This window comes from Entelurus aequoreus, linkage group LG02 (genome assembly GCF_033978785.1).
Source record: "Entelurus aequoreus isolate RoL-2023_Sb linkage group LG02, RoL_Eaeq_v1.1, whole genome shotgun sequence".
NCBI classification, from domain to species: Eukaryota; Metazoa; Chordata; class Actinopteri; order Syngnathiformes; family Syngnathidae; genus Entelurus; species Entelurus aequoreus.
Genome location: NC_084732.1, coordinates 22621076 through 22635070, shown reverse-complemented (window position 1 = coordinate 22635070; position 13995 = coordinate 22621076). Strand labels below are relative to the sequence as shown.

The 13995-nt window shown below is 37.9% G+C and overlaps 1 long non-coding RNA gene across 1 annotated transcript in view; it reads left to right on the top strand.

The window, feature by feature from the left end:
* The first annotated feature begins 10444 nt into the window (after nucleotides 1–10444).
* The window catches only part of LOC133631552 (uncharacterized), a 47374-nt gene continuing 43823 nt past the window's right edge, over nucleotides 10445–13995 (top strand). The window contains exon 1 of the long non-coding RNA XR_009821485.1: nucleotides 10445–10529. This is a non-coding gene — a long non-coding RNA (uncharacterized LOC133631552). The remainder of the gene's footprint in view (nucleotides 10530–13995) is intronic.

Genomic DNA, 13995 nt, shown 5'->3' with positions numbered 1-13995 from the left:
TATATATATATATATATATATATATATATATATCACTAGAAGTCCCAGAGAAGGGCCAATTGGCCTTTTTACCTAGAAAACCCACAAGAGGGTCATTTGACCCCTAGTCCCCCCTGTGGACACTCCTTTTGTTATGAAAATGTGGCTGTTAGTGGCACATTGGCAGGGGCCACTTGAGCCTGTGTGGGGGAGGGGACCTTACAGCTCAAGCTTTAGTTCTGAGGTAGGTTGTGTGTGTTTTTGCAAGGATCAACAAAGGATCAACAAGAATGAAGGGATCAACACTCTGACATTTATTGTTAAAAAAAATACAAAACAAAACATATTTACAAAGAATGAAAAAGCAACTGTTTTCCCAGTTTTGGTGTGGAGGGTTGTTGCAGAAGCAATTGTTATTTTTGTGTGCCAAAAATAGTTTAAAAAAAAAATTTACAAAGAAAAAAGCATATTTACAAAGAATGAAAAACCATGTCCATGTAAACGTGACTGACATACATTTGAGCAGTCACTCACAATCCTGGCACTGCCATTGCTCCTTTCGGCATTTCCCACATGTATAATTTTTCTGTCTACCTAGACAAACTGCCCCTAACAGCCTCATTACCATAACAAAATGAGTGATTAGTGTATTCGGGAAAAGCGTCGGGCCAAATGACCCCTCTCTGGGTCTTCTAGGTAGACAGAAAAATGCTGGGACTTCTAGTGATATATATATATATATATATATATATATATATATATATATATATATATATATATATATATATATATATATATATATACACACTACCGTTCAAAAGTTTGGGTTCACATTGAAATGTCCTTATTTTTGAAGGAAAAGCACTGTACTTTTCAATGAAGGTAACTTTAAACTAGTCTTAACTTTAAAGAAATACACTCTATACATTGCTAATGTGGTAAATGACTATTCTAGCTGCAAATGTCTGGTTTTTGGTGCAATATCTACATAGGTGTATAGAGGCCCATTTCCAGCAACTATCACTCCAGTGTTCTAATGGTACAATGTGTTTGCTCATTGGCTCAGAAGGCTAATTGATGATTAGAAAACCCTTGTGCAATCATGTTCACACATCTGAAAACAGTTTAGCTCGTTACAGAAGCTACAAAACTGACCTTCCTTTGAGCAGATTGAGTTTCTGGAGCATCACATTTGTGGGGTCAATTAAACGCTCAAAATGGCCAGAAAAAGATAACTTTCATCTGAAACTCGACAGTCTATTCTTGTTCTTAGAAATGAAGGCTATTCCACAAAATTGTTTGGGTGACCCCAAACTTTTGAACGGTAGTATATATATATATTAATTTTATTTTTTATTCATTTATTTTTTTTAGCATACAGCAATTTACTTCTTATGTTAATTACTATTTTCCCTGCACACTTAAAATAGAAGTTGGACTCTGGAACAGATTAATATACTTTAACATTGTAGCTGAGATAGGCACCAGCACCCCCCGCCACCCCGAAGGGAATAAGCGGTAGAAAATGGATGGGATGGATGGATTATTCCCTATTGTTTTGAAACACGACAACTCTGAAGTCAACCAAAGCTAGAAAATAGATGTTGTTCCACTTTGGAGGTTTTGGCTGTGCAATACATCCAACATTGTACTGTACGTCATTATATTATGTGTACCTAATATTTTGATTATTAGGCGCCTATTGTAATTCAGGATGTGATTAACACAAGTGTAAACATGCACTGTGTGCGTGTGAGAGGCCCTCGCATGAGAGAGCGTGGCTCCAGCGACGGGTCAGCTCCACGGTGCACTGAAGCCTTTCGCATATATATGGAATTTTTGAATACCTAAACCATTATTTAGCATCCAAATCAGTTCTGCTTGTCTGACTGATGGACAATTTCGCCGTGACCCCGCTCTCTTTTGCATGCGACCTATACTGCACATTGTTTGGGGCGTTCACATGGACTCGGCGCTTCCCGTTTCTCCTCTTTTGATCCTTTTAGCATGCTCTTTGTGTCGGAATTCATGAAATATTCATGGGCGGGATTGTGGCTCCTCCATATCTTTATGTACAATTATTGGCAGGCGTCCTGTTATGTCGAGCCATCTTAATAGTAGGTATTGGGCGCGGTTAAGTGTGACTTGAGATTTTTCTGACAGTTTAGCCGGCCGGTGCTGTGAATTGATAAGGTTGGGGCCATTATATTTGCAGATTGCGCAAGCGTGGCTTCCTTCTTGGCCCGACATTAATATTGATAAAGGCAAATGGTGTGTATCCCGTCAGAGAATGAAGATCAGCCCTGGGAAATGACATACTGCATAAACCGGTTATTGTTGGTATTATTTTTTAATATTGGGAGTCTTTACATTTGAATATCGTCACTGAAAAAGGTGTTTGTAGAATGAAAACTATGAAGAAAGTATTTTATGAAACATAACGCAAACAACTCATTTATGAAAAGTATTTTTCTTTTTGCCATTACTTTTTTATACTTAAAATCCTAATGTTTAGATATTTTCCCTGAAAACACATATACATAATAAAACTATTTGTATTTCATGAATCATAACGAAAGACTCCAGCAATTAACCTTATTTGTGTATGGTTGACATTTTCTCTTCAATATTTTGGCATTCTTTTTTCATCATATTTAAATATTGACTGTCGTATGAAAACAATTGTATTTTAGTAATCATGCAACGAACGATTCATTAATGATTGTGTATGTTTATTTTTTAATTGTTTTCATATTTTAGTTAAAACATGTTTTATTAATCTGTAATACAAACAAATTTAGTTCTTACAGTAAAGAACTGGCTGCTCAGTTGCCAGACTTTTCCTGTAAATGTTACAAATGTTTTTACAGCAAATTGCTGTAAATTGAAAAACAGTACCTTTGTTATTTTATGGTGAAATTCTGACGACCAGGACTTTCTTTTACCGTAAAATCTAGTCGTATTTACAGTGCATTCCTATAAATGGAAAAACTGCACCACTCTTTATTTTTATCGTAAAATGTTGGCAACTGAGCTGCTAGTACAGTGTATTAAAAAGTATACACATTGTATGAAATATGTAGCAAACAACTTATTGGTTGTGTAGGTCAGTGATTCTGAAACTGTGGTAAGTGTACCAATATTGGTACGCGGGTTTCATCTTGTGGTACGCCAAGATATCACTTAATTACATATTCAAACACAGTGTTACTGTGTGTAATCTTACAGTGGCCAAAATGTGTGTATATATATATATATATATATATATATATATATATATATATATATATATATATATATATATATATATATATATATATATATATATATATATATATATATATACATATATATACTTAGGCCTACTACGGTAATGTATTATAATGTTGTATAGTGGTACAAAACCCCAAACCAGTGAAAAACAGAATACAATTATTTGCACATCCTTTTCAACTTATATTCAATTGCATAGACTGTAAAGACAAGATACTTAATGTTCGAACTGGAAAACGTTGTTACTTTTTGCAAATATTAACTCATTTGGAATTTGATGCCTGAAACATGTTTCAAAAAAGCTGGCACAAGTGGCAAAAAAGACTGAGAAAGTTGAGGAATGGTCATCAAAAACTTATTTGGAACATCCCACAGGTGAACAGGCTAATTGGGAACAGGTGGGTGCCATCATTGGGTATAAAAGCAGCTTCCATGAAATGCTCAGTCATTCACAAACAAGGATGGGGCGAGGGTCACCACTTTGTGAACAAATGCGTGAGCAAATTGTTTAAGAGCAACATTTCTCAACGAGCCATTGCAAGGAATTTAGGGATTTCTCCATCTACGGTCCGTAATATCATCAAAAGGTTCAGAGAATCTGGAGAAATCACTGCACGTAAGCAGCAAGGCTGAAAACCAACATTGAATGTGTGTGTAAAGAATATCTCCACATGGGCTCAGGAACAATTAAGAAAACCACTGTCAGTAACTACAGTTAGTCACTACATCTGTAAGTGCATAAATTGTTACCTTTAAGCGTTACAGTCATTACAGAGACATCCCATTGGAAAAAAAAATGACTACGATTGCGGGGATTGGACAAAATTGCGAGGTCGCATTAATTTTTTCGGGGATTAGTTAGATCTGCGTAAATTGACGCGATTGCAACATTGCAAATTTGTGGAGGGTCTGATTATTGTTTGTACCTTCATCTAAGAAAACTAAAAACCTACTTTAGCTGATGTAATCCTCACCAACACGGGTCTAATTTGAGCACCTTCGCTTGTGTCCATAATACATCCATCCATCCATTTCCTACCGCTTGTCCCTTTAGGGGTCGCTGGAGCCTATCCCAGCTGCATTCAGGCAGAAGGCAGTGTACACCCAAGTCGCCACCTCATCACAGGGCCGGCCAGAATGCAAACAGGGTAAATATCGTGTTCCTCGCCATCGCCGATAACACTGGCGATGGCGGTAATTGGACAGGGGTGATGTCATTAGCAGGCCCTCTTGAACTGGAGGACTATAAATCTAAAGCAAAAAAAAATAACTCTCAGCAATATCCAACTTTGAATGCAAATAAGTTTTTATCGTGCTCTGTTTGTGTTGTGTTGTGTTTGCTCGGGTCTCGTATTATCTTTTAACTTGCCCATTGTACAGCACTTTGGCTACCCTTGTGGTCAATTTTAAATGTGCTTTATAAATAAAGTTGATTTGATTTGATTTGACTTGTGGCCTCAACGTGTAAACAGCGTTTATTCTCTCCCCCAGCATTGAATGAATGTTTAGCCTACTACCAAAGGCTTCGTTGACAGAAATGTATTAAGTATTTAAATTTGTATTCTACACATTTTTGCTACACTGGAAATCATTAGTAAAATGGAGGCTTCTCACAGGACGCGATAACTTCGGGAAATTACTGGCTCAGAATGGCCAAAGTTTAAGGAAAACGGCAGGCTGTCTTCTTCTAATGGATTTATTACTTGTACAATCTTTGCAAGCTGGGTAACGTTTGCTGTGGTCTGGAACAACATGGCACACAAACTGAGAAATGCAGCCAATATTACATACAGATAATGTGTCATGAGACATGCAAATATAAATTAAATACACAGAGGACATAAGTAAAGGAAATTAAATAAGTTCAAATATACCTACAAACGAGGCATAATGATGCAATATGTACATACAGCTAGCCTAAATAGCATGGTAGCACCGATTAGCTTGCAGTAATGGATTGACTAAATCAATAAAATCAACAAAGCTCACCTTTGTGCATTCACACACAACATAAAATGTTTGGTGGACAAAATGAGATGAAGAAGGAGTGGCATAAAACACATCTTTCTGTGGCAGCGTCAGAGAAAGTTATACGTGTAAGCAAACTACAATGAGGAGGGTCTGATTATTGTTTGTACTTTTATCTAAGAAAACTAAAAACCTACTTTAGCTGATGTAATCCTCACCTTCGCTTGTGTCCATAATGCATCCATCCACCCATTTTCTACCGCTTGTCCCTTTCGGGGTCGCTGGAGCCTATCCCAGCTGCATTCAGGCAGAAGGCAGTGTACACCCTGGACAAGTCGCCACCTCAACAGAGGGCCGTCCATAATGCAAACAGGGTAAATATCGTGTTCCTCTCCGCCATCGCCAGTGTTATCGGCGGTGGCGGTAATTGGACAGGGGCGATGTCATTATCACGCCCTCTTGTGGCCTGGGTGCGTCCTGCCTGGGGAAGCCTCAACGTGTAAACACCGTCTATTCTCTCCCCCAGCATTGAATAAATGTTTCTGGAGGTTTATTAATGTGCAAATGGGTGAAAGCGTCTCTTCTCTCCCTCCCAAAACGTGTGCACAGAGGCGCAGAGCTGTTTAAGGAGAAGATATTCACAAATCAGTCTGCGTGGAAACGAAAGCCTGTGGCTCTCTCTCTCTCTTTCTTCCCACCAGGGGAACCGCGAGAAGTGTTTAATTCTCTTTCCCCCTCTGCCAATGTTTGCATGTGAGTCCATTACCTGCTCAAGAAGCCTCCGTGCCGAGCGTCCAGATGACCCAAATTTCATGAACAAGTTCTCTTATTGTGTATTTTGCTCCTGAAAATGAACCTGGTAGTCCATCCATCCATCCATCCATTTTCTACACTGCAAAAACTGAAATCTAAGTAAGATTAAATATCTCAAATAAGGGTGATATTTGCTTATTTTCTGTCTGATAAGATACTTCTTATCACTAAGCAGATTTTATGTTAGTGTTTTACTTGTTTTAAGGGTTTTGGTCCTAAATGATCTCAATAGGATATTACAGCTTGTTGCTGAGATTTTATGACCTATGTTGAGTAAAACATGCTTGGAACTAGAATATCAACTGATGCAAAGCTGTGTCATCAACACTCACAAGTATAAAACTACTTTTTTAAAGTCATAATTTCTTACTTCAAGCATGAAAAAAAAAAACATGATGCCAAGCGCATATCATTATGTCAAGATAATGGCACTAGCATTTACTTAATTTAAGAATATTTTTCAACATATTGAGCAAAAAGGTCTCTTTTTTTTCTGCCAAGAAAAGTGCACTTGTTATTAGTGAGAATATACTTATTTTAAGGTATTTTGGGGTTCATTGAGGTTAGCTAATTTTACTTGTTTTGGAAAGTCTTGACAAGCTGAATTTTCTTGTTCTATTGGCAGATAATTTTGCTTAGTTCAAATAAAATAGCCCTAATTTTTGCATTTTTTTTTTCTTGTTTTTGAACACTGACTTTTTGCAGTGTACCGCTTGTCCCTTTCGAGGTCGCGGGGGGTGCTGGAGCCTATCTCAGCTGCATTCGGTCAGAAAGGCGGGGTACACCCTGACAAGTCGCCACCTCAGAACCTGGCAGTCATTTCTCATAATAATAATAATAATAACCATAATTTGTTTTTGAGTAATGGGTACATAACTAACTGTACTTGGAACCATACTTGCCAACCTTGAGACCTCCGAATTCGGGAGATGGGGGTTTATATTTATATATAAATAATCCGTTCATGAATGAGTATATCCGTTCGGCCACCGTGTTCAATGGAGAAGTCTGATCTACAAAATGTGCAGGCAGCATACCCCTTCCCCTTCGAGCTGTCCTGGATGAACTGAAATGATTTTTTACAATCATTTTGGAACTTGTGAGCATACTTTTTCTTCTTACTCGTCGTCGCCATGTCTCTTCTTCGTTCTTCTGCTTCGTCTCTGTTATGTTTTTGGACATTACTACTTGCAATAGTTTTGAAGCAATGCATGATGGGAATCCGGATGTTGTGTGTCAGTGTATTAACGTGCTGGTTGGAATAAACACACGCTGAGAAATAGCTCCGTGCCTGCCTACTTTATGGGTTATAGATAAACCTATGGATAACGGAGACATATATAATAGTCTCCTTTTCAGGTGAGAGAGGACGCTAAAGGCTGTGCCTTTAAGGCACGCCCCCAATATTGTTGTCCGGGTGGAAATGGGGAGAAATTCGGGAGAATGGTTGCCCCGGGAGATTTTCGGGAGGGGCACTGAAATTCGGGAGTCTCCCGGGAAAATCGGGAGGGTTGGCAAGTATGCTTGGAACTCCCCCTTTCCGTCGCCAGACTCATATGTTGCCCCCTCTTGGTGTGATGTCATCTACAGAACTGGAGGACTATAAATCTAAAGCAAAAAAAAAAACTCATCAAGATCCAACTTTGAATGCAAATAAGTGGCAGCTTGGGAAGATGACAACTCACACATTCCTGTTCCTGTAAATAAAGTCATCTTATTTCATCTTTCAGGTGTTTTTAACCCCAGCAATCAATATTGGTTTGATCAACATGTGGGGCATTTTAGTTGATGTGCTTGATGTGGCTTGAGAGCAAACTACAAGGAACTATTTTTTTCCTTCAGTGCAACTATTGCAGTCACACGATTGACTTGTTTTGGTTTGTTGGAGGATGGGTGGGGGACCGACGTAACAAGCGTTTAAACTTTATACTGATCCTTATGATTTGAAGAGATTTTCCATGCTGCATATGTGTAAGAGATTACTGTCATGTCCTCCAAGTCTGTAATCCGTAACAAGAAGAAAAAGACCCCTGTGGAGCCCATCAAGATCCAGGGCCAGGAGTGGGAGTCCACTTGAACAGCAGACTGGACTGGAAGGACAACAGCAAAGTTGTATACAAGAAGGGCATGAGCAGACTCTTCCTGAAGTAGATTAGGTCCTTTAATGTGTGCAGCAAGCTGTTGGAGATCTTTTTTTTCAGTCTGTTGTGGCCAGTGCCCTGTGCTTTGCAGTGGTTTGTTGGGGGAGCAGCACCAGCAAAAGGGACTTAAACCGGATTGACAAACTGATCCGGAAAGTCTGCCAAACTATTGGCACACAGTCAGTTTGTGTCAGTGAGGGACAGGAGGACACTTGACAAACTGCTCGCCATCAAGGACAATCCTGCCCACCCACTCCACCAGACAATTGAGGGACAGCGGAGCTCATACTCCAACAGACTCCTTCAGCTTTGTTCCCACAGTGTTCGATTCAAGAACTCCTTCATTCCGCACTCCATCCAGCTGTATAATCACTTGCCACACAGCAATAGAGGATATTTGTCTATTATTGTTGCTTTTTATTTGTATTCTTATTGTTATATGTTCTATTTTATTTCCATTTATACCCCCATTATTTACTTTTTACTTTTTAAATGTGTTCTCAATTCTGTACACTGCTGCTGGAATTTGAATTTTCCTGAGGGAACTCTCCTGAAGGAATCAATAAAGTACTATCCATCTATCTATTTATCTATCTATCTATCTATCTATCTATCTATCTATCTATCTATCTATCTATCTATCTATCTATCTATCTATCTATCTATCTATCTATCTATCTATCTATCTATCTATCTATCTATCTATCTATCTATCTGTCTGTCTGTCTGTCTGTCTGTCTGTCTGTCTGTCTGTCTGTCTGTCCATCCATCCATCCATCCATCTATCTATCTATCTATCTATCTATCTATCTATCTATTACCTGACCGCTTCTATGTTAGCTATCTCTCTTTGTTTATAATGTACATTTTCTGCTGGATCTACTCTATATTTTATGCTGCCCTTTTCTTTTCTTTTTTTTTTTTTTTTTTTTTGCGGCAGCTGTTACATATACTGTAAATTTGTACATGGTAATTGGGATTTGTTATATATTGTATATATTATATACAAATATGATATCATATAATAATATAATATATCAGTATTTATTATATACTGTATATATAATGTGTAAATATTACATATATGTTATATTTTATATCGATACTATGGTACATGTTTAGTCTACTTAATACCTGCATTACCCTTTCCAGCCTTACCCTTTCCATCCTTTGAAACAGAGCTACTGTGTGGAACAATTTCCCTTGTGGATCAATAAAGTTTGTCTAACCACAACACCAGGGGGAGCTCCACTAACCACGTTAAACCCAGATTCCGAACTAACAAAGGTCTTAACTCATTCTCTTTCTATGCCACATCAATGTGGAATGCGCTCCCAACAGGTATAAAAGAAAGGGCATCTCTATCCTCCTTCAAAACCGCAATAAAAGTTCACCTCCAGGCAGCTACAACCCTAAACTAACACCCTCCCCGGATTGCTAATAATCAAATGTAAACAATCAAATGCAGATACTTTTTCTTTTGCCTTCTGATCTCTCTCTCTCTCTCTCTCTCTCTCTCTCTCTCTCTCTCTCTCTCTCTCTCTCTCTCTCTCTCTCTCTCTCTCTCTCTCTCTCTCTATGTCCACTACTTGCTGTCCATATCCTTCCCCTCCCCCCTCCACACCCCTGATTGTAAATAATGTAAATAATTCAATGTGATTATCTTGTGTGATGACTGTATTATGATGATAGTATATATCTGATAGTATATATCTGTATCATGAATCAATTTAAGTGGACCCCGACTTAAACAAGTTGAAAAACGTATTCGGGTGTTACCATTTAGTGGTCAATTGTACGGAATATGTACTTCACTGTGCAACCTACTAATATAAGTCTCAATCAATCAATCAAAAGTCTAACCTCTTCATGGAAGTGGATTGTGATAAATAGGGCCCATTGCTGCATTTTTAATGGGACGTTTCCACCAATCGACAGTTAGTGTTCACATTGCATAACAGAGGTTTAAGATTATTGAAGAAAGGTAAAAAAATATTTATGGTTAGTCTATTTGTTAGCAGCATCGGACAACCTTACGTTTAAGTTTCACTTTTGCATCTCATAGCACATAAATGTGGTGCGTTCAAAGACCTTACTTTTTTCAATGTCTTTTTAAAATGCTAGTTTCAACCAAATTAAGTCAATGATTTGTTTAGTGGAGCGGTGACTTTAGGTTTGGGGGTGTGACGTAACATTATCAGGTAATGAGAATTGACCTTTATTTTGAAGGCGAGTTGCTCCCTCCTCTAGTTTCCGGTAGTCTCCGCTCACTGGTTTACACAGGAGGCATATTTACGTTTTTTCAGCGCTCCTGTTTGTTGTTTTTTCCCACAAAGTGCCTTGGAAACATTGTCTGTAAGTCCTGTGTCTGTTTTATGAGTGTCATGTAGACGTGTAAATGTAGAAATAGTACTGTGCGACATTAGCTTGCTGTCCTATTTAGCTTGCTGCTACTTAGCATGTAGCTTCTCTGCTAGCTAGCTCACTCCTCTAAGGGAGTGTCTCTCCTGCTCAGTAATTTTGTATATAATGTGTCTTATCCCGTGTTGTTTGCAACCATTCCATATGTAAATCATATTTATGTGTAGCTTTTGAATGTTGCATGGGCTATGCACGGCTATTTACATCAGATTATGAGCACCGTTTACATTGTATGGGCTATGTTTGTATTAGTGTTGTCACGATACCAATATTTTGGTACCGGTACCAAAATGTAGTTTGGTACTTTTGTAAAGAAAGGGGACCACAAAAAATGGCATTATTGGCTTTATTTTAACAAAAAATCCTACGGTACATTAAACATATGTTTCTTATTGCAAGTTTGTCCTTAAATAAAATAGTGAACATACAAGACAACTTGTCTTTTAGTAGTAAGTAAACCATCAAAGACTCCTAATTTAGCTGCTGACATATGCAGTAACATATTGTGTAATTTATCATTCTATTATTTTGTCAAAATTAGTAAGGACAAGTTGTAGAAAATTAATTACGGTATTAATCTACTTGTTCATTTACTGTTAATATCTGGTTATTTTCCGTTTGAACATGTTCTAGCTACACTTCTGTTAAAATGTAATAATCACTTATTCTTCTATGGTTTGGATACTTTACATTAGTTTTGGATGATACCACAAATTTAGGTATCAATCCGATACCAAGTAGTTACAGGATCATACATTGGTCATATTCAAAGTCCTCATGTGGCCACGGACATATTTCCTGAGTTTATAAACATAATATAAATTTAAAAAAAAAACGAAAGAAGATTTTGTGATGCTAAAAAATGTTGATGTAATCATAGTAGTATCGACTAGATACGCTATTGTACTTGGTATGATTACAGTGACCGTTAGGTGTAGATTGTTTATATTGTAACGTCCCGGAAGAGTTGGTGCTGCAGGGAATTCTGGGAATTTGTTCTGTAGTTTTTATGTTGTGTTGCGGTGCAAATATTCTCCTAAAATGTGTTTGTCATTGTTGTTTAGTGTGGTTGTTTTATATGGCATATATTTATGACAGTGTTGACGATGTTCATACGGCCACCCTTAGCGTGACATGTATGGCTGTTGACTAAGTATGCGGTCATTCACATGTGTGTAGTGTGTTTAAAATCAAGATGGTCGTCTTAATAATTGCTGATCAGATGTTGTAAAATCTTGATTTGACTTTGGTAACTATAAACCAGTCCGGTGTGCTGTGGTGTGTAGTGAAGCATGTATAGCTCCTACAGGAATGGTACTTGGAATAAATGTACTCCTTTAGTCGCCATGGAGACAATGATTAGTGATTTAGAAGCTGTTACAACACTGCTGACTGCGGATGACGACGGGCGGGGGACCAGTACTTTTTAGAGGCGGTATAGTACCGAATATGATCCATTAGTATCACGGTACTATAACAATACCGGTATACCGTACAACCCAAGTTTGTATGTGTGAAAAGATGTTATGCAGCAGACATTTATGGAAATGTATTTACTTAGTAGTCTCTTTATAACTTTTAGCTACGACATCTGTGAAGTGAAAACCATTTCAGGTGACTACGTCTTTGAAGCTCATCGAGAGAATGCCAAGAGTGTGCAAAACAGTAATCAGAGCAAAGGGTGGCTATTTTGGAGAAACAAGAATATAAAACATGTTTTCAGTTATTTCACCTTTTTTTGTGAAGTACATAACTCCACATGTGTTCATTCATAGTTTTGATGCCTTCAGTGACAATCTACAATGTAAATAGTCATGAAAGTAAAGAAAACACATTGAATGAGAAGGTGTGTCCAAACTTCAGTATATATCTTCAGTATGAGCAACACAGACTTGATAAAAAATAAACAATGATGATCTCCACAGTAACCTAGGTTAGTTAATTTAAGTTATTTAGTCTTTTTAATGCTTGGAAAATGCTGAATTTAAGCCAAAAACACGTAAAAGTTACTTGAATATGCATATTTTTGACTAATAATAGTCCGTATATGTGCAAAACGGCAAATAACCTGTTTTTTTAACAAATATATTTTGAAAAACCACAACCGCGGAATTCAAAGCGTGAAGTGACAAAGGACGAGTCCAACATCTTGTAGTAAAATATAGAGTCATCAGTCACGTCCTCCATGTTGCTTGCATGTATGTATTCTGTTTTTTATTACCGTGGCAACATGTGGTGGTTCCGCCAGCTTTGAGGTTAAAAAAGACGAGGCCTTGAAGCTTGAAGTCAGAAGCTAAAAATAGTCCAGGTCTTCAGATCCTGGGCCACAAGCCACCAGGAAGTGCTTTGTTTTCCTTTTTTTTTTCCGGCCTTTTTTTTTTTTTAGATTTTATAGGAATATTCAGTAAAGCCTGTGGATCTGGTGAACAGGTGGCAGAGCTTAGCTTCCCCCACGGCACTAAAGCAAACGTCCCCCTTCCATATCTTAGCATGACAAAAAAGGACCAGTGCTGCTGACTCTATAATGACAAGCGTGTCCTGCTGATATTGGTGAATAACATATGTCGAGTTCTGCCATAACGTAATAATAATAACAAAAATGTGCACGCCTGCAGTCTTGTTTGTGTTGCGTATTTTGCGTGACGCACATCGCGGCCCGCCAGGGTAACACGACGCCGCGTGTGTGACATCGCCACCTGTCTCTGAACGTGGACAGACGAAAGCCGCCTGCCGCGCGATCCATCTATCTCCATTACAAATACTAACACTAATGCTAACATTAGCGCTAACATTAGCTACTGTTCTCTTTTCATCCAGAGTCAGGAACTCGGCCAACCACTTCGGCCCAGATAGTGTAGTAGTGTTATATACGATTTGTAAACTCATTTTTTGTATGCGTATAGCAGTCTTATGCGCTTATTTTAATTAGGCAAGTATGTGTCACTCAGTTGGGGACAGACTTCCACTAAGTATTAATTAACAATAATTGTTAGTAGGCTAATAGGTGCAGAGTTACAAAAAAATTTGTTATAGCCACACATTTATCCAGATTCTCACCAAATGTTCTTCCGTAGCCCGTATGCAAACCCATTCTACAACATTTTAAATTTTTTGGACTAATCCCCTAAAATTGTTATTTCCCTTTTTGTGCCAACTTGGCAACTTTCAAAAAAGGTAAATAATGCAACAAATGTAACAAACCCAAACGATGACAAATATTTTGCCACTTTGTTGAATAATTTTATTGCAAATGTGTCAGTTTTCTACTAATCATCTGAGTTATTTTCTGTACGACATGCTGTTAAATTCATGTAAAAAACAATTCATAGATTTTATATACAGTATTTTCCGGATTATAAATCGCTCTGGAGTATAAATCGTACCGGCCGAAAATGCATAA